The sequence below is a fragment of the Sinohyriopsis cumingii genome, unplaced genomic scaffold (assembly GCF_028554795.1).
Source record: "Sinohyriopsis cumingii isolate HCF-2022 unplaced genomic scaffold, ASM2855479v2 utg000873l, whole genome shotgun sequence".
NCBI lineage: Eukaryota > Metazoa > Mollusca > Bivalvia > Unionida > Unionidae > Sinohyriopsis > Sinohyriopsis cumingii.
This window is the reverse complement of record NW_028315938.1, coordinates 688,653-708,846: the sequence shown is the minus strand read 5'-3', so window position 1 is coordinate 708,846 and position 20,194 is coordinate 688,653. Positions and strand designations below refer to the sequence as shown.

General features: G+C 41.4%; 1 long non-coding RNA gene across 1 annotated transcript; it reads right to left on the bottom strand.

Annotated features, from left to right (window-relative positions):
* Nucleotides 1–17,933: 17,933 nt before the first annotated feature.
* Nucleotides 17,934–19,431, bottom strand: LOC149773137 (uncharacterized). The gene is made up of 3 exons (XR_016417455.1): nucleotides 19,318–19,431; nucleotides 18,273–18,463; nucleotides 17,934–18,061 (listed from the first exon to the last, which is right to left on the bottom strand). It is a non-coding gene; the product is annotated as an uncharacterized LOC149773137 (long non-coding RNA).
* Nucleotides 19,432–20,194: the final 763 nt, after the last annotated feature.

The following is a 20,194-nucleotide window of genomic DNA, read 5'->3' as shown; positions in this document are numbered from 1 at the left end:
AATTTTACTGGTTGTAATCTTCGTCGCAATAATCGTGCTAGTCTTTCTTTGATTGCCGAGAAAGCCCTACCAGCAACATTAACAATTGCACCTGGAGCTTTGTCACGAACAACATCAATAGCCTTCATCGATAATTGTTTTGCAACAGGCGGTACTTTTGGGGCTAACCGTCTAAACAACCCCTGAATAACATCACCAAGTCCATCTCCGTAAATTGCTCTATAGGTTGGTAATCGCGAGTTTACCACTCTGACCGATACGGATTGACGATGATTATTGTGCATGATCATCTTATTTTATTTGTTATTTTTCTAACAGCTAGTCATCAACAAGTTCATCGATAAGTTCTCGGTAAACGCCGATATCCATGATACCACCTTGAAATAATCGCCGACAAATATCAGATGCTTCATTAATTATTTCTGGCGAATTATTTCCAGCTCGTTTTCCTCCTATGACAACTTCTAACCGTGACACATCATTAATGATATTATCAGGACAAACACAATTATTTCCCAGACCACTCCCCCATACTTCTTCTTCTTCTTCTTCTTCTGATTTATTAAATAGTCTTAAGGGTGATCTTTTTTCTGTTGTTTTCTTAAATAGTCTTGAAGGTGATACTTCTTCTTCTTCCTCACTTATTGTTCTGAGAGATTGTGATACTTTTGATTCTTTTTGTGCAAGATACATGTTTATTTTTCTGCGATAGTCATTATATAACTCATCATTGGAATAAACTTTATCTTTATTGTAATATACACGATATATCCATTTATACCAGATTTCAGGATTACTAATACGAGCAGAACCATGTTCAGGTTTTAAAAAATTTTCTTTTTGATCTTTACTTTCTGCTGCAAGGTTTGATAACGTATCCATATCCCTTATTTCTCTTATGAATCTGATACCCGCATTGGTAAATTTATTTTTCAGCGTATTTATTTTCCTTTCATCATCTTTCTTTTCTTCTGGTTTTATTAATTCACGATCTTTCATATCACCTATCTCAGTACGAAGTTTTCCAATACCTTCAAGTATTTCTTCACCAACAGGTGGAGGTTGAGCAGCAGCTATATCAGTTGGAAGATCTCGTAAAATCTTCTTTGTCTGTTTAGTTCTTCTTGCTATTTTTTCAGCTTGTGCCGCAGTTTGTTCTAATACCGGAAAAATACCAATTTTGCTCTTTTCATCTTCCTCCGCAATGTCTTCCCATGTAGTTTTTTCAACAGCCGCTGAAACTTTCTTAGTAGCTGCAGTGACGGGTTTAAACAGTTTTTTATTATCTTCTTCGTACTCAACTTGTGCTTCTTGCTGCGCTTGTAGGTTTTTTCTGAAAGAATCTCTGACAGGAAGAAAATTCTTGATTGCTTCTAATCGTTCTCGTGCTATTCTTGCAGATTGAGATTCCGGATGTACCATTATTTTGATATAACAATTTTTTAATTAATATAGCAGCAGAGAGTGTTTGTCTACAGTCTTGTTTGGGACAAACAAAAGGTAGACATGGTATTGACCAATGTATATGAGCACGGATTTTTTTGGTCTAAATACCCTTTTTCTCGGATTATGTAGTCTGTTCACCCTATTTGAGCACGGATTTTTCTTTTGTCTAAATACCCTTTTGCTCGGATTATGTGGTCTGTTCACCGTCTCTGCTACTATAACTGAGAAATACGCTCAGGTGTGTTTTCGAAAATAATACACATGGGACCAATTGTATCGCTTGGTAATTTCCGGAGTGTGTAGATCGCCTGACATCACATTTTGAACACACACATTACTTCCGTTTCTATCGAAACATAAACAAAGCAGTTGTTCCGTTCCTTATTAGCTAGTTTGAAAAGTTTTATCATCACAATCATGATAAGAGGAGATCGTGGAGGTACAAGCAAGGGCAACAGGGTCAGGTGTGTTACAGCAGATTGTTGGAATTCAAATGCTGATGGGTTTTCCATGCATTTCTTTCCGAAAGACCAAGCACTTCGTCGCAGGTGGACAGATTTTGTTACAATCAAAAAAGCAAACTGGGATGGTCCGACTGAGTTTTCTGCCCTCTAGGCTCTACTCCTTTCAGTTCACAGCTTCCCATTTAGGTATAAATTTGATGTTGAGCGTATAGGTAGGGCACCAACAGAAAGTCAAACTCAATGATGCAGCTGCTCCGTCATTCCACTGAGTGAAGGAAAGCCAAGCCAAGCCAAGCCAAACCAAACCAAGCCAAGGTAACTGCAAATGTATCAGAAACTTCAACACCAAAGCATCAACTGTGTAGGCTTAAAATGTTGTCACCATCAGAGTTAGTAACTTGTTAAGTGTCACCACCAAAGAAAGTAAGAAGGGGCTAGTATTCAAAGAGAGAAGTTGCAAGGGTTAGTTTTTAATGACATGTACCATATTATATATATGATATTCAACAGATCAGTCACTGCAACATTTCCATTTCTACCCTATAGAACGTTTTTTCATAGTTTTCAAAACAAATCCATTAAATATCTAATCATTCAAGAACTGAGATATAAACAGTGGATAAATAGTCACAATTTTCATGCTGCCTTCAACTTTGTTTGACCATGTGAATAGAAAAATCTTTCTGCCAAGTTATCTTCATCGGTTTGAGCGGTATGCCGAGAACGAGAAGTGGAGTCGAAATGACTGGGTACTGCATCTCAGTGCTTTATTAAAAGGTAAAGCGCTGGATGTGTACTCGCGAAAACCTAGAGACGATGTGTTTAAATACGACGTTCTGAAGGAAGCACTTCGAAAAAGGTACGAGCTGACTGAACAGGGCTTTCGTAAAAAGTTCAGGTGTAGCAAGCCCAAGAAGGGAGAAAACTTCGATGAGTTCATCGTTAGAATAGCGAACCATTTTCAGCGGTGAATTGAATGCGGCAAAGCAGTGAAACGTTTGAAGGGTTGACTGATTTCTTGCTCAGAGATCAACTGTTGAACACAGTGGGGCGGGAACTAGGTCAGTTTCTGAAAGAGAAAGTCTATTCAAACGTACAGGATATGGCTAAACAAGCCGATTTCTATGCCGAGGCTCATTGGGGAACCCAGAACGTGGTTTCAAAAGATTTCAAGTCTGGAAACCAGTCTACGAGACCGATGCCTAGGGAGCTTGTGAAATCAGCTGAGGCAAGTAGGTCAGTTAGGGATACAGGTCGTTAGGGTATACAATGTTTCTTGTGTAAGAAATGGGGTCATATTCAAGTAAAATGTCCTAAAAGAAAGGGATTTATGCATAAGGTAGCCGTGGCTATACAGAATAAAAGTGTATCTGGTAATATGGTGCAGGTAGAACCAGGTATTCATACACTTGGCACGTGTCTTTTTTCCAGAAGCTCGAGTACCAACCGCGAGAGGTTTCGTGAACGGTCGAGAAATCGTAGCGTTACGTGACACTGGTTGCACGGCTGTAGTGATCAAACGTAGTCTCGTGCAAGACAACCAGATGTTCGGGTGGGAGTCCCCATGCATGCTACTCGATCAAACGATCGGTCGCATTCCCGTAGCACGGATCACAGTAGAAACACCTTTCTTAACCGGAACTGTAGGTGCCCTTTGTATGGAAAACCCTATTTACGATCTGACGATCGGTAATGTTGAAGGTTCCCGTCTTCCAAGCATGGCAGATTTCAGGATACCTTTGGCCCAGGCTGTCGAAACGCGAGCACAAACCAGGCGAGAGACAAACGCGTTTCAGAAATTAATAGTCCCTGAATCGATCTCCGGAATTTCGCGTGATGAATTCAAACGAGAACAAGAACGTGACGAATCCATCAAGATTGTCAGTGAGAAAATCGCGTCCGGCGCAATTAGACACTACAAGGGTGGGGGAAGCTCGAGATTCGTTCGTAGGAACGGGTTAATTCATAGGGAGTTTATCACTCGGGAGGGTAAGAGGTATTGGGAAGTGGTCGTACCCCAGAGATACAGATCTCAAGTACTTAGGGTGGCCCATGAGTCTAGCATGGCAGGACACCTAGGTAAGGCGAAGACCACCAGTAGAGTAGTCGCTGAATTCTACTGGCCTGGTGTTAATGGCGATGTCACACGGTTCTGTAGGTTTTGTGACGTATGCCAGAAAACTGTATGTAATGGAAGGGTTACAAGGGTACCCTTGGGACAGATGCCATTAATAGATACACCGTTTAAAAGAGTGGCGGTGGATATACAACCAGTTACCGAAAGGAAGAACCGGTATATTCTTACTCTTGTGGATTATGCAATCAGATATCCCGAAGCTGTAGCGTTACCAACTATTGAAACAGAACGGGTGGCTGAAGCATTGGTTGACATCTTCAGTAGGGTAGGGGTGCCAGAAGAAATCCTTACGGATTGTGGTGCCCAATTCACCTCCAACCTCATGGGTGAAATAAGTAGACTGCTATCAATCAAACGGCTAAATACTGCCCCATACCATCCGATGTGCAATGGATTGGTAGAGAAATTTAATGGAACCCTAAAAAGTATGCTACGAAAAATGTTCGCGGACCGTCCGCAAGACTGGGACCGTTATTTGAACGCGGTTCTGTTCGCGTACCGTGAAGTACCGTAAAAAAGTTTAGGATTTTCACCCTTTGAATTGCTTTACGGAAGAAGAATTCGAGATCCGATGCGGATACTACGCGAACTATGGACAGGTGACGTCGCGAGCGAGGAAAAAAAAACTACATACCACTACGTGTTAGATTTGCGAGAGAAACTGGAAAGTACATGCCAGATGGTACGCGACGAATTAATGAAATCGGGACGTAGATATGCCAAGTAGTATAACTGCAGAGCGCGAAATAGGACATTTCTTGTAGGAGATCAGGTTTTATTGCTTCTTCCTACCAGCACAAATAAATTACTAGTCCAGTGGAAAGGTCCCTATGAAGTTAAGGAGGTCAAGAATGACATGGACTACAAAATTGACATAGACGGTAATTTAAAGACATTCCATGCTAACATGCTTAAGCTGTACATCAAGAGACAGAGCGACAATGTAGAAAAAGGAGTCTTGAATGTCGTTTGTACGGCAGTCATCGACGACGACTTGGGAGAATCAGAACACGAGGTTCCCCTTGAGTGTCCCCTGGGTGTTGCAAGGTAAGGGGTAGATCAAGTCGATGTGAGTGCAGAGTTGACCAATGACCAGCGTCAACAAATTAATGCGCTTTTGGTTAAATACTCTGATAAATTCACCGACAGACCAGATCGTACAACCTTAGTAGATCTCAAACTTAAAACTGAATACATCTGATCCCATTAGAATCAAAGGTTATCCGGTACCATTCAACGCACGAGAATCTGTGGACGCAGAGGTGAGTAAATTTTTAGATCTGGGGGTGATTCAACCCTCCAACTCGCCATATTATTCTCCTGTAGTGCTAGTCAGAAAAAAAGATGGAACGAACCGATTCTGTATCGACTTTCGACAGTTAAATAAAATCACGGTGTTCGATGCAGAACCAATGCCAGATATGGAGGGTCTATTTGCGAAGTTGTCGGGCAACCGATGGATATCCAAATTAGATCTGATCAAGGGATATTGGCAGGTTCCCATTGTTCAAGAGTCCCGTACATTGACAGCATTTGCGACCCAGAAAGGATTATATCAATTCAAGGTAATGCCATTCGGGTTAGTAGGTGCCAGTGCCACCTGTTGTCGTTTGATGCGCAAGTTGCTAAGGGGTTTAGCAAGCGTTGATAGCTTTGTAGATGACATATTTGTGTACACGAATACTTGGAGTGAGCACGTGTCCGTCTTGGAGGAACTCTTTGATAGACTCCGCAGAGCGAACCTCACAGTGAGACCCACTAAATGCAGTATTGGCTATACAGATTTAGATTGTTTGGGTCATAGGGTCAGTGGTTTGGGTCAGTTGAAACCTCATCCAAAGCAAGTGGAAGCGATTGGGAACGCACCTAAACCGGACAACAAAACGCAAGTTCGTTCGTTTCTAGGTCTAGTAGGGTTTTATAGAAAGTTTATACCAAACTTTGCAGCCATTGCTAGCCCACTGTCTGATCTGACAAAGAAGGAGCAACCCAATAAAGTAGAGTGGGGACCACCACAGGATATAACTTTTTGCACGCTGAAAGAAAAACTCGTCAGTGCGCCTATGTTAATATTTCCAGATATTAGCAAACCCTTCATTTTAAGAACAGATGCCTCTGAAACTGGGTTGGGAGCAGTTTTACTGCAAGAGCAAGATAACAATAAGTTACCCGTAGCTTACTCGAGTAGAAAATTGCTACCCAGGGAGAAAAACTATTCAGTTATTGAGAAAGAGTGTTTGGCCATGTCACGGAATGGTGTAAATGTTGTTCATTAAATACATGTACTCGGGTTTCGTTTCTATTCGCTGTACAACGATACCCGAGGGTGATTATATATATGGTTTATTGTATTTCGAAATCGTGAGTACGATTTTTCCTGTGCTACACGTGCAAGGTGCTTTCGATACAGCAAAATGAAAAATCTAAAGGTATAAATAAGTTACTGCATGTAAAGGGTTTTTACAATACTAATGGTTTTGTCAGCAAGCGGCCTGCTTAAAGGATTCGCACAACTCCAGCTGTAGGGCTGTGTTTGAGGGTAGGAATATCCGGGGTGTCCGGTGTTGTCTGAGGGTAGGAATATCCGGGGTGTCCGGTGTTGTCTGAGTGTAGAAACGTCCGTTTGTCCGGAGCGTTTAAGGTGCCGGAGTGTCTAATGTCTAGCGTCCGGAGTGTCTAATGTCAAGAGTGACCAAGGTGACCCAGCTGTAGAGCCGTCAAAGGACCTGGGTGTCCGGAGGGTCTAATATTTCAAGTGTCCGGAGGGTCTAATGTTTCAAGTGATCATAGTATTCCGAGGGTCCGGAGTCTATAGCAGTTGTGAAATTGATTCGTGGGAGCTGTGGAGCGGATATGATGCACGGGTAACGGAGTTTATCTCCATACATGTATTTAATTAGCTATAGGCTAATTTTGAGTTAGTAAGACCCAGTGTATCATTCAGGACTGGGAGGATAGATGGTATATCCATTCCTGTGTTTAGTGACATAATTTCACTACCTGAGCGAATACATTTTTACTAAGTGAAAAAACTTGCATCGTTTACTATTTGAGTGAACTATATTCATCTTTTCATTATTGAATCATCTGTGAATCATTTATCCTGTGTTTTAGTGTTACTGAACTAATTTATTTGTATATTTTTTTCCATCTTTGAAACTGTGCGTTTTTATGTTAAATAGATCTAATATTTGGATTATAAATACGCACACATTTTCAGAATCTACTGCTCATATCAATCACCACATTAAACCATATATATCTGTGTCGTCAAAACGTGTTCTGTTGTCAATCCGAAATATCCCACATGATTATCTTGTTACAAATGGTGTCAGAAGTGGGATCATTTCGGATATAACAGAGCACTGAAATTGTTTTATTATATTTGTATGCTTTTTGTGTGTTTCAGACGCGCTTGACAAAAGACCGAGGTTAGGTAGATACCTAATATTACTTTATATTTTGTATTCAATATTTTTGTTGCATTTCGTGAAAGAAAATACGGTTTGTGGCAATTACGTGTTTTGTTTAAAACTGCACTTTAAGGTTGGTCACCACCAAACTTTTGAAATGTCCTCTATGAAAGAACTGGTAAAACTGGGGAAACAGTTTGGTTATGAGGGGGAGTCCCTTAGAAATTTTGTTCGTGAAGAACAAGCCCGGGAGAGGGACCAAAGATTAAAGGAGAAGGAATTAGAAAGGGAAAAATTTCAAAGGGAACAACAAATAGAAAGGGAAAAAGTTGAAAGGGAACAACAAATAGAAAGGGAAAAATTTGAAAGGGAACAACAAATAGAAAGGGAGAAAAAGGAAACCAAGAAGGAAATGATTGAACTAGAGAAACAGGCTGAGAGGGAAAGGATAGAATGGGAAAAGGAAGCAGAGAGGGAGAAGTTAGAAAGGGAAAAACAGGTAAGGTTAGAAACTTTGGAGATGGAAGATAGAAATCGACAGAGAGAATATCTAAGAAATTCTGAGCTATTGCAAGCTAAAAAAGAGGGGGAACATGATGTTAAACTGAGAGGTCCAAAATTGCCCCCATTTGAAGACGATAAAGATAATATGGATAGTTATCTAAATAGGTTTGAGAGGTATGCTACGGTACAAAAATGGAAGAAAGACGATTGGTCGCTCCATCTTGGCGCGTTATTGAAAGGTAAAGCGATAGACGTGTATTCGCGTTTATCCACGGCCGATTCGCTGAATTACCTAGAGTTGAAATAGGCACTTCTCAAGAAATATGAACTAACCGAGAAAGGGTTTCGCAAGAAGTTTAAGTTTAGCAAACTCGAGAGAGGCGAAACATTTACCCAGTTCGTCAGTAGGACTTGCAATTATTTGCAGCGATGGGTGGAATGTGGTAAAGTCGTCAAGACATTTGAGGGTCTTATCGATTTCTTGCTTCGTGACCAATTCTTAACAACTTGTGGCAAGGAGTTATATTTATTCTTGAAGGAAAGGTCGTTCACAAATATACATGAAATGGCCACACAGGCGGATTTGTTCGCCGAAGCTCGGGAGGTTCGCAGAATGTCATCGCGCGAGATGCCAAGGTGGGAATCAGGTCAAAGACAGAAAACCCAGGGAACCTGAAAAATCTGGTAGGAGTAACCAGGGGAAGCGGAGTGACATGCAATGTTTCATTTGCAAGGAAATGGGTCATATCTCCCACTATTGTCCTAAGCGAAAGGGACCAGTCCAGAAAGTCGCGGTAGCCATTAGAGGCAGAAGATCGGTAAATGGAAAACTCAATGTTTCCCAGCAAGTTAAGCGGGAAGCGGTGCGTGAACCGGTGGTGCGTTCAGAGACCAGTCGCGATGTGATCCAATCAGTCGGCATGTGTATTTTTCCAGAGGCACGGGTGCCGACCGCAAAAGGCACTGTCAACGGACAAGAATTCACCGTTCTACGAGACACGGGATGTACTACTGTGATCGTGAAACGGAGCCTAGTCCGCGATGATCAATTGCTTGGGTTTAAATCACCTTGCATGTTGCTTGACCAGACAATCGACCACGCTCCAGTTGCAAGGATAATGATATATACACCTTTTTTGACCGGGACTGTGGAAGCTTTATGCGTAGCCAACCCGTTCTATGAACTTACGATTGGCAACGTACCGGGTTCTAGACTCCCAACCATAGCAGATTTCCGATTCCCTATCATCCAAGCAGTGCAAACTAGGGCTCAGGTAAAGGAGGAAAATAAACCTTTGCGTAAGTTAAAAGTACCGGAAGCCATTACTGACATATCCCGCGAAAAATATCAAAATGAGCAAAAACGTGACGCGTCTTTACGTGCAACCCCTGAGAAAGCATTAACGGGAACCGTGAGGAAGTGTAAGAACGGGGCTTCCTCTAAATTCCTTACTCGAAAGGGTTTAATGTACAGGGAATACTCTATATCGGATAGGAAGTTCTTGCAACTAATGGTTCCCCAGAAATTCAGGGCGCATGTACTAAAGGTCGCGCACGAGTCGAGTATGGCAGGTCATTTAGGCGTAAAGAAAACAACGGATAGGGTATTAAGATAATTTTATTGGCCTGGCGTCAATAGCGACATAGCGCGGTTCTGTCGCTCGTGCGACGTTTGCCAGAAGACGATCTCTAAGAGCAGGGTAACTAGAGTACCGTTAAGTCAGATGCATTTGATAGATACTGCGTTCAAACGAGTAGCCATCGACATTGTAGGACCAATATTTCCGCATACAGATCGGAAAAACCGATACATCTTGACACTGGTAGATTACGCTACCAGATATCCTGAAGCCATAGCTTTGCCATCAATTGAAACCGAACGTGTAGCCGAAGCGCTCGTAGACATGTTCAGCAGGGTCGGAGTGCCCGAAGAGGTTCTTACGGATTGTGGAGCGCAATTTACCTCGGATCTCATGGCAGAAATTAGTAGGTTGTTGTCCCTTAAACAGTTACGCACAACACCTTACCATCCTATGTGCAATGGATTGGTCGAGAAATTCAACGGCACATTGAAGCAAAAGTTGCGGAGAATGTGTGCGGAAAGACCGAAGGATTGGAATAGACATCTGAACGCCCTTCTGTTCGCATATCGTGAGGTTCCTCAGGAAAGCTTGCGTTTCTCCCCGTTTGAACTACTGTACGGTAGGACAGTTCGTGGTCCTATGCGCATACTTCGTGAACTGTGGCCAGACGAGGTTGCGGACGAAGAAGTTAAGACCATGTATCATTACGTAGTTGATTTGCGCGAAAGATTAGAAAATACTTGTCGGATGGCGCAAGACGAACTCGCGAAATCTAGTCGTAGGTACCCCAAGTACTACAACCGAGGAACTCGGAGTAAAAAGTTTGACGTAGGCGATCAAGTGTTGGTGCTTCTTCCAACGAATAACAACAAGCTGCTAGTCGAATGGAAAGGGCCATATGAAGTCAGACAGGTGAAAGGCGAAATGGATTATATCATTGATATGGAGGGGAAGTCCAAGACATTTCATGCCAATATGCTTAAACTCTACGTAGCGAGACCTGGACAAACGATTGATAAAGGGATTTTGAATGTAATATGCGTAGCGGTGATAGAGGATAGGTCTGGTGACGAAGCGGAATTCGTCTCCACCGCAGAAATGCCCCTTGAGTACCCCATGTACGTAGGTAAAGAAAGTATTGACCAGATAAATGTATGCCCTGATTTATCGGAGGGTCAACGTACACAGATTATGGAGGTTTTGTCCAAATACCCAGATGTGTTCACGGACAGGCCAGGCCGTACTGGTCTAATTCGGTACGAGATCAAATTGAATACCACTGAGCCTATCAGGATAAAAGGATATCCTATACCCTTTAATGCACGGGAGACAATCGGCGAAGAAGTGATGAAAATGTTAGACCAGGGAGTGATCGAACCTTCAAATTCCCCATACTCGTCCCCCGTGGTGTTAGGAAGAAAGACGGGACCAACCGGTTTTGCATCGACTTTCGACAATTAAACAAGATCACCGTATTTGACGCAGAACCAATGCCAGATATGGAAAGTGTATTTTCAAAATTGGCAGGTCATAAATACATTTCCAAATTAGATCTAAGCAAGGGATATTGGCAGATACCCATCGCCGATAATGCCCGCGAGTTAACGGCATTCGCGACTCCCAAAGGACTTTTTCAATTTAAAGTTATGCCTTTCGGTTTAGTCGATGCCGGTGCGCTGTGCGTACGTCTCATGCGCAAACTGTTAAACGGAACGGAAAACGTCGACAGCTTCGTAGACGACATCTTTGTTTACACATATACATGGGATGAACATGTTAAGGTCTTACGGGATCTGTTCGATAGACTTCACATTGCAAATTTTTCAGTTAGGCCTACTAAGTGTAGCATAGGGTATTCCAGTCTAGAATGTTTGGGACATTTGGTAAGTGGACTAGGCCGGTTGCAACCTCATCCAGATAAAATAGGAGCAATCATGGATGCCCCTAGACCAGAGACGAAAAAAACAAGTAAGATCTTTTCTAGGTTTAATCGGGTTTTACAGGAAATTTGTCCCCAACTTTTCGGCTATTGCCAGCCCATTAACGGATTTGACTAGGAAGGAGCAACCGAATAAAGTTACATGGGGTGTATGCCAGGAAAAAGCGTTTAACGCTCTAAAACACAAACTGGTAACTGCGCCAATTTTAAAGTTGCCGGAAATAGATAAACCTTTTGTACTGAGGACTGATGCGTCCGATACGGGCCTTGGGGCTGTTTTGCTACAGGAGCAAGGGGGGATGAAATTGCCCATTGCTTATGCAAGTAGGAAATTGCTCCGTAGAGAGAAAAAATACTCCGTGATTGAAAAGGAGTGCCTAGGTTTAGTATGGGGAATAGGACAATTCCATACGTATCTTTTTGGGAGGGAGTTTACCTTGCAAACGGACCAGATAGAATCATGAATAGCAAACCAATCCTTTTTAAAACCACGGGGTTGTTGATCAATGTCTGTCCAATGGAACACTTTCAACTGAATCGGTCCTTTTATAACATTCAGGTACCAGTGATTTAAAAATTGGTGACGTAACGGATGCAATTGTTCTTTACGTTTGACTTGTATTTTGACCAGCTCTCGGTAAATCCTTCTCTCATCCCCACAGGCAAAGCACGAATGTTCTCTTGTAAAGTATCCACAAACAGGTTATGGTAAGTTACTTCAATGTCTCGGTCCCACTACGGGTAAGTAATGACAATTCGCTGACCATCGAGCATGTTCCAGGTAGGCCGAATCTTGTGGTTCCCAGTGGTGAAGTGACACACCGCAACTGAAGCACTTGACTTTATCACCTTCGCCCAAGTAGAACAATCCGGCTCTGGCTAATTCTTCGGGTTTGGTCCTCCTAGATACTTAAGCCATTTTCCTTTGAACGATTGAAGACGATTTTCAAAGTCGCAGTATTCAGACAGACGCACGGGAACGAATATTCGTCTTTCACGGGTTCGTTTTGATGAGGGTTGGGTGACATGGACAGGAGTTTGCTCAGGGCTGGATGACATCCGAAGGGGGATAAACGTGAAGGTTGACATCCCACTTTAAAATGAAACCAAGTAAAGTGTCCAAGAGAACGAGCGGCATCGCTTTCGCATCCCTCAGGTTTGGCACGCACAGCATCACTTTCCATGATAGGGGTAGTGAAAACAAAGTTCCCATGATGCTTTACGGCATCGCTCAGGTCACAGCGTACAGCATCGTTCCCATCGCAAGGCTCACAATCGCATTCCACTTCAGATGCCCCACACTTGAAGTGTACCTGTCTGAACTTGTTTTGTGTTTCTCTGAAAGTATTCATCTTGTTCGCTTAGTCTTCGTAGTCACAATGAACTATAGATCTTGCCTAAGGTTCCATTTTATATACAGACCAATATCGACGTGTCCATACGGTAAGGTGAAATGATTGGGAAGTCGCACTCGCTTCTGGTACACGATTTGATAGACTTTTTCCAGGGATCGACTGACGATTTGGTGAGTGGGTTAACGTACAATCTTGTTGGGTTGGTAGGTGGTCACTTTAAAGTTTCCATCCTCTCCAGATTGCAAGGCTTTTTTTCAATGCCCCAAAGTTGACCACTCGACTGGTACGATAATTCAGAGTCAATCCTTTCACTTTACACTTCGTGTGCACTTCTCCTTGTTTGTCCCGGTATTCGTAGCCGTAATTTTTAGGTTCGCCACTGGAGAAACTTTGAATCTTGTCGTCGGGGTGTTCACAAGCACGGCACAAAGGAAACATCAGTTTGCATTGGCAATGTTGAGGTAAGACGGGATGGTACAAGTCCGTGGGAGTCAAAACTTTACACTTGATCAGACCTTCGTATTGTCGAATGTTTTTCAGGTCGATGTGTTCCGTCAACAATTGTGGGTGCCCTGCAGGAAAGCGACAATATTTGCACATGTAGGGATACAGCGAACACACGTCCAAGTATTTATTTCTTCTCCTTTCTCTTCGTCGGCTTGGTACACCAAACAGGTGGAATTGGTGCTTCCTCCGTACAAACTATCCCTTGGGTTCAGCGGGTCCATGAACTGGTAACTTTCAAGGATGCGTTTAAACTCGGGATCGGTTTTCAAACGGTGATCGTACTCGTGTTCCCACAGTTCCACTACTTGGTATCCTTCCTGTTCTAACTTTAGACTTCGCTGACAAGTGGCCTGGTACAAGTCTTCCATGGTTCGTTGTAAAAACTGATTTTTAATGCCGCGGTCAGGGTAACAGACGGGGCATCTGTGAAATAAGCAACCCTTAAACTCGTACATGATCTTGGAGTTTTGTAAGTCCCTGCCATCGACCGAATGCGTTCCGATGGTCTTTTCGCCCCCTCCGTTGAGGGCATGCTGAATCCATTTGTCTTCCTTGTCGCACAAGTAATGTAACCAGCGTAGGGCTTTGACCGAGTATTGACGTTTAACATTGTTGGTCGTTTGAGGACTGATGACAGCCACGGTGTTTTCAGGCATGAATCGTTGCCGGTACACTAAGGAACACGCTTTGGCAATGGTGCACGCTTCTTTCAAAGGATAGACCCCTCCGTGTTCCATGAACAGTTCTCGAAATTTTCCACAGCAACGTCGTAAAATGTCCACGTCGGAATGACAATACTTTAGCATTTCTTCCTGAACGTCGAAGGGGTCCGAGGCATGAGCCTGGTAGCAAGCGTAGAAATCTTCTCGTTGTTCGGTACGCATGTTGTCGGGGTCGTAGTCTTTAACCTCAGGCACATGGGGTAAAACGGCGTGTTGATTGGCTTCCGTATTGAAAAAGTGAGGAAAATAACCTTTTGTCATTTCTGTCATTCCAAACGTTTTAGGCATTCGACTCAAAGGCATGGCCAAGTAACTCATCGAATCTTTAAACTGCACTTGTCCCACTTGTATGAAAATGATTTTGGCTCCGTTCAAAGTGACTTTTAGGACGTTATGTACCATGTTCCGTATAGTACCTCAAAAGAAACTGTCAATCACATCCGGAGAAATTGTGAGCCATCACTGTGGCATGACGATGACAATCTCCGTAACGTTGGATGTCCTCTTGGCTCCACGTCTTGTCGAGCTGGTCTAAGACCCATTGTGCAAAATCGGCTAGCGTGTTCGGTCCTCCAGGAATCTTGTTGCAGTGAGGGTAATAACTGAGGATAGGTTCTTGAATGCACTTCTCACACGCTCGATGAGCCACGCAGAAATTAAGAATGTAAATGCCAGTCTCTTGCATGCATTCGAAATCGAAAAAAGATGAAATTGCCTTTCTTCTTGTGACCATCGTGTTTCTCTGGTTGGGGTTGGTATTTTTGCACGTAACATTGGTGTTCCAAGTCCACGATGTGGTGACAAATGTGACATTTGTTCTTTCCTGAACATACGTGTGCCTTGGTACTATTGGTACGTATGCCTTGTCCACACGCGGGGCACAATCTCAGGAGTTGACAAGTGCATATATTCTGTCAACCTTGCGTCTTCACATGTTGTTAGTAACAGGTGGGGCTGACAAACGTGCGCAGACAAGTCGAACAATGCACTGGTTCTTCTCCTTCGCTCAGACAGGGTGGAGAGGGCAAACATGGCGAATATTTCGATCCGCATTGTTTGTGTTGCTCTCGATTATTATAACCATAGTCACATTTCTCACAGTAATAACTGTATCGCAGGAATTCAGTGATATTGGTAATGGTATCGAAATGGTCATCGTGATGATAAAGGTGAATGTATTTTCCGTCCTTAAAGTCTTTCCCTCGAAACAACAGAGGGTGTACTTTCAAGGTGTAACATGGAGCTAGGATATCTTGCAATTTTTGCATTTCAGGAATGCCACAGGGTTCGTCTTTGGGTAAACCGCCTTGTTGTAACAGGAGTTCTGCTTCACTTCGTTGTTTGGCTCGGTCCGATTGTTCAATAGTTTTCCAGGCTCTTTTTCATTCTGCCGTGTCGTTTTTGTTGGCATAAGTTCGTCCAACCACGATTGCCCTGGCTAAACACATTTGGTCTTAAACGGTGTGAATTCGGACGAGACTTGTTTTGGTGTTGGGAAGGTCGTCCATCAATAAGACCTTTTTGTGACGAGTCCCTTGAGGAGGTGAAACGTGGGTCATGTCCAGTGTGGCTTTTCCATCGGCGATGTCAAACTGTTCATTGGATTGTTGCACGTGTTGAATCTTGTCCATGACTTTGGAAGAGAGGGATTGTTCAGAGAAAGAAGAAGAGGAAGAAGAGGAAGAAAGCAGACAGGTGAAGAAAAAGAAACAGGAGAAGAAAAGAAGAAGGGAAGAAAGTGAGGAGGAAGAAGACGAAAAGACTGTGAAGAAATTTAAAAACAGAGAGTGTAAATAATGTAACAGAAGAAGTCTATGAACTGTTTTAGAGTGTTTTGGTGTGAATTGTGAATTGAATTGTAAGTATTTATCAAAGAATAAATTAATTATAATAGGTAAGTGTCTTTGGGTTTTTTTATTTTAAAATAAGAACCTATACTCACGCACTCATTCACAGACACGTACTATAGGAGTAAAATGGGGCTTTTTTGAGTTATTGGCAATTGAAAGTCTATCTCTTTTCGAGAAATTGGAGTGGCCCTGAAAAGGGCCTTTTTTGGTGGAGGGTTGAGTTTAAGCAATTAACTTTAACTGTCTTAAGCCATTGCCAGGGCCGAGGCCTACATCTGATGATGATGATGATGATGATTTGGTTGAAATCACTAAGGGTGGTACGGTAGGCTTAGTCACAGGGTTGGAGTGTTTAGCGCAGGAAGGTCGTATTCTCTTCGGTCGTGATAAAGAAGTCTGATACATTTCTTTCAGACTTCTTAACTCCACTAAAATGTCCAGCAGTACCGTGACGGTTTGACTTTTACTCTCTTGTTTCTTTGCTGCTTCTTCTTCTTGCTGTTTTTTTTTTTTTACCTCTTCTTCTTGCTGCTGTTGCTGTAGAAGAAAGGCTTGTTCTGCTTCCTTTTTGCTGCTGCATAAATTTCTCCAATTCTTCTTTCTGTCTCTGTCTAAAATTCTCCACGTGTGGTAATGAAGGAGAAGGTGACGAAGGTTCTGGAACAAAATCTTGCGAGGTAAGAAAATTCACATAATCCCAATTCACCTCTTCTGAAAGTAAATCCGGGTTCCCTTGTGTAGCCTCAAGGGCTGGTGCACCCCAACTGATCGTTTTCTGAGTTTCCGTCATATTGAAAAACTGCCGCATGGATTGACTGCGCACAGGCGATAACGAATCTATATAGACTACGTCACGTTACAGACTGCTCTCTTTGGATTGGATGTGGGCTGACTGAATTTTGTAACGCGTGTTTGGATTGGTCAACGAAGTCAATCCGTTTCAATTCTTTCTCTCCTTATAAATAAGTGCAGTTCATTGCAATCACTCACCTGTTACTTGCCGCCTCAAGATGTGGACCGACGTACAATCTTCCACGCTTGTGTCTTTGATGATGTTCCGGAAGGACATACCCATGTATGTCTGATCCAAATGGACAGTTGCCAATAGGACAGACGCAAGTCTGTGGATAAGTAGAATCTGTGTAGAACGTCAAGGATGCCTCAAAAGAGTACTAATTTATGGTCCTACAGTGAGACGCAGCCTAAGGACAAAGAGAAGACCAATGTGGTGCACTTTATGATAATAGATACATTAACGTAAACCCAAAGGCCCTTTTCAGGGCCACTCCAATCTCTCGAAAAGAGATATACTTCCAATTGCCTACCCCCCATTTTTTTATTTTTTTTATTTTCAAAAAAAATAGAGATCCCTCCCTGTTTCAATTTTTTTGTTTGCTTTGAGGCTAGAGTGACCCAAGACTTTTTTCCCATGTTCAGTTCCCCTGGAGGCTAGAGTGACCCAAGACTTTTTTCCCATGTTCAATTCCCTTGAGGCTAGAGTGACCCATGATTTTTCCCCATGTTAAATTCCCCTTGAGGCTAGAGTGTCCCATGCTTTTTCCCCATGTTAAATTTCCATTGAGGCTAGAGTGTCCCAAGGGATCCTGTAATGCTAATTTCCATTGAGGCTAGGGTAACCGCATTCACTACTATATACTTATATATCTATCTATCTCATTCTCCTCTCTCTCTGTCTCTCCTTCTCTGTCTCTGTCTCTGTCTATGTCTGTCTTGTATATATATACTAATATATATATATATATATATATATATATATATATATATATATATATATATATATATATATTAGTATATATATATATATATATATATATATATATATATATATATATATATATATATATATATATATATATATATATACATATATATATATCTGTGTGTGTGTGTGTGTATACAGAGAGAGAGAGAATAAGAACATAGAAATTGGGAGATTGAGACATATTATTGTATAATAAAATTAAAGCCAGGAAAAAAAAACAAAGAAGTACATTTCTTCACAGTGGAACATATTTATTGGGGTACCGGAGTAACATAAGAGAAATGCAATAGTTCAAGTAAAGCGCTCTGTTCCAGTCGTTTTTGAACACGGTGCTATCTGTGTCCATTCTTCTTAATAACTGTAACAATAAAATCAGAGAAGAGCTTGTATCAACAGTTTTTTGCTGGTAAAAGTAAAGATTGTTTGACTACTCCGGATTATAAGAGTAAAGAAATTCAGCAAGTCAATAGAAATTGCAGCGAACAACCTAGTGTTGACACAACTAAAAAGGTATTTTACTGCATGTTATGATAAAAAAGCAAACAAACATCAAGACACTTGGCACTTACTTTTCAATAACGTTTTTGTTGCCATCGACCAACCACCATCCACGTCCTCTTCTGTGTCCACCATACCCACCAAATTCACTATATCCATCGTGACCATCATAGCCACTACATGTGCCTACGCCAAAGAAGAATGCCATGAAAACACATACAATGCTTGCTAGAAGAACTAGTACTGCCTTCATTTTCGCCTGCTGTGCAAAATACAATTCACAGAAAATTAAAAGTCAGGTTTGTAATCATATATTAACTCTATATATTTTACAATAATGATTATGCCTACAGTTTTCTTTAATCTTATTGTTTTTGAAGGAAATGTTGGGGATTGCGCATAATTGTAGACGAACCTACATGAGCAATATTTTAATACTTCAACCGCTAATGATAACACTGTCATTATATGTAGTACTGGAACTGATTTGCGAGCATTCAAAAAGCAATGAACGATATCTACAGTAAGGGCTCTATCAAGTCAGCATTCTGAACGTAATACTCTTCATTTCCTGAAACGGAACAGAAGGCAGACTCGTTCTGTAAGCGGGTTCTTCTCCAAATGCATTTCAATATCCAGACTTACAATTATTCGTTCTGTAAAATATTTTCATAAACGTAAATAGTTCTTTCTAATAAAAAAATAATTACAGTTGAGTGTTGCTAAAGACAGAAAGGACTCCAAATCAAATCAAATCAAACTGAATGGAAATAACAACGGATTCGTAACCTGAGAGACTTAGATGGCGTAGTAACTCAACATTCTATCAAAGTAAACGTTTGTATATGCTACTACGACTGAATGCTTATAGTGACAAGGAGTAATATACATATATGTGTGTGTGTGTGTGTGTGTGTGTGTGTGCGTTTTGTGGTTTTACCTTCACTAGTGTGATAAGGGTTTTGAACATACTTGTGATGTATCTTAAACGAATTGAAAGGGATGCATTGGCTAAAACTATCTTTTCTCCACTATCTCAAACTTCCATTTGCTTGGAAAGCAAAGGACGAAGACATATAATGTACCTGAATTAACATAATAAATATTAAGACTTACCTGTACATTTCGGTTACGGATTGCAGTTGCTCTGTTGGATTGTTGAAGAGGTGATCCTTTTATATCCATCTGTTGCACATAATGATAGATCGCAATAAAAAGAATCAAATCACTAAATTCAAGTGTTGTATAAAACAAAAGTTATTTTTGTTAAGCTATGGTAGTAAATAAACAATGTTTTTGATTATTTAATTACGTACGTAACAAATGTCAACATGTCAACATGATAAATTGGAACATGTTTTTCATCGGTTTTCGGATTCTAATTTGTATAGTCTACTGCAGCAAGAAATTGTATTCATGAGAACACATCAATTTCTCGTGGAGACATGCACAAACACATCCTAGGCAATCACTGCTCGCTGTATAAGACCAAATAAATAAGAGTATATCTTTGAGTGAATGCCATTTTTACAATATTGCTTTGTCATCATCTTTGAGCAAAGCATCAAAAGTCTCCCCTCATGCCTGATAAATAAAATCATGTAATTTAATTAAATAGGTAAATTGATCATGCTTGCAAATGTGTATTCTAAATATCTATACGGTTATAAGGATATCAGCATAGTATTGCAACTAGTATGCAGTTCTTAATAATACGCTTTAATCGTAAGTTCTATTGTACGTTCTATCAATGTCAGATTAGCATGTTGTCGGTCTTGTTAAGACGTTTTCTAACCTCATGTGCCATCTGGAATGTTTTTTTCTCTCATATAAGTGCTCACGTCAGTGCTTGCTGTTTTGCTTTTTGCTGCAGATGTGGACATTTCTAGTCCACATGAGTCATACTATTTGAATACTGAAGAATTATTGCACCACATTAACTACAGTCTGATAGCATTGCATCTCTTAAATCCCTATTGTGTGGGACAAGTAC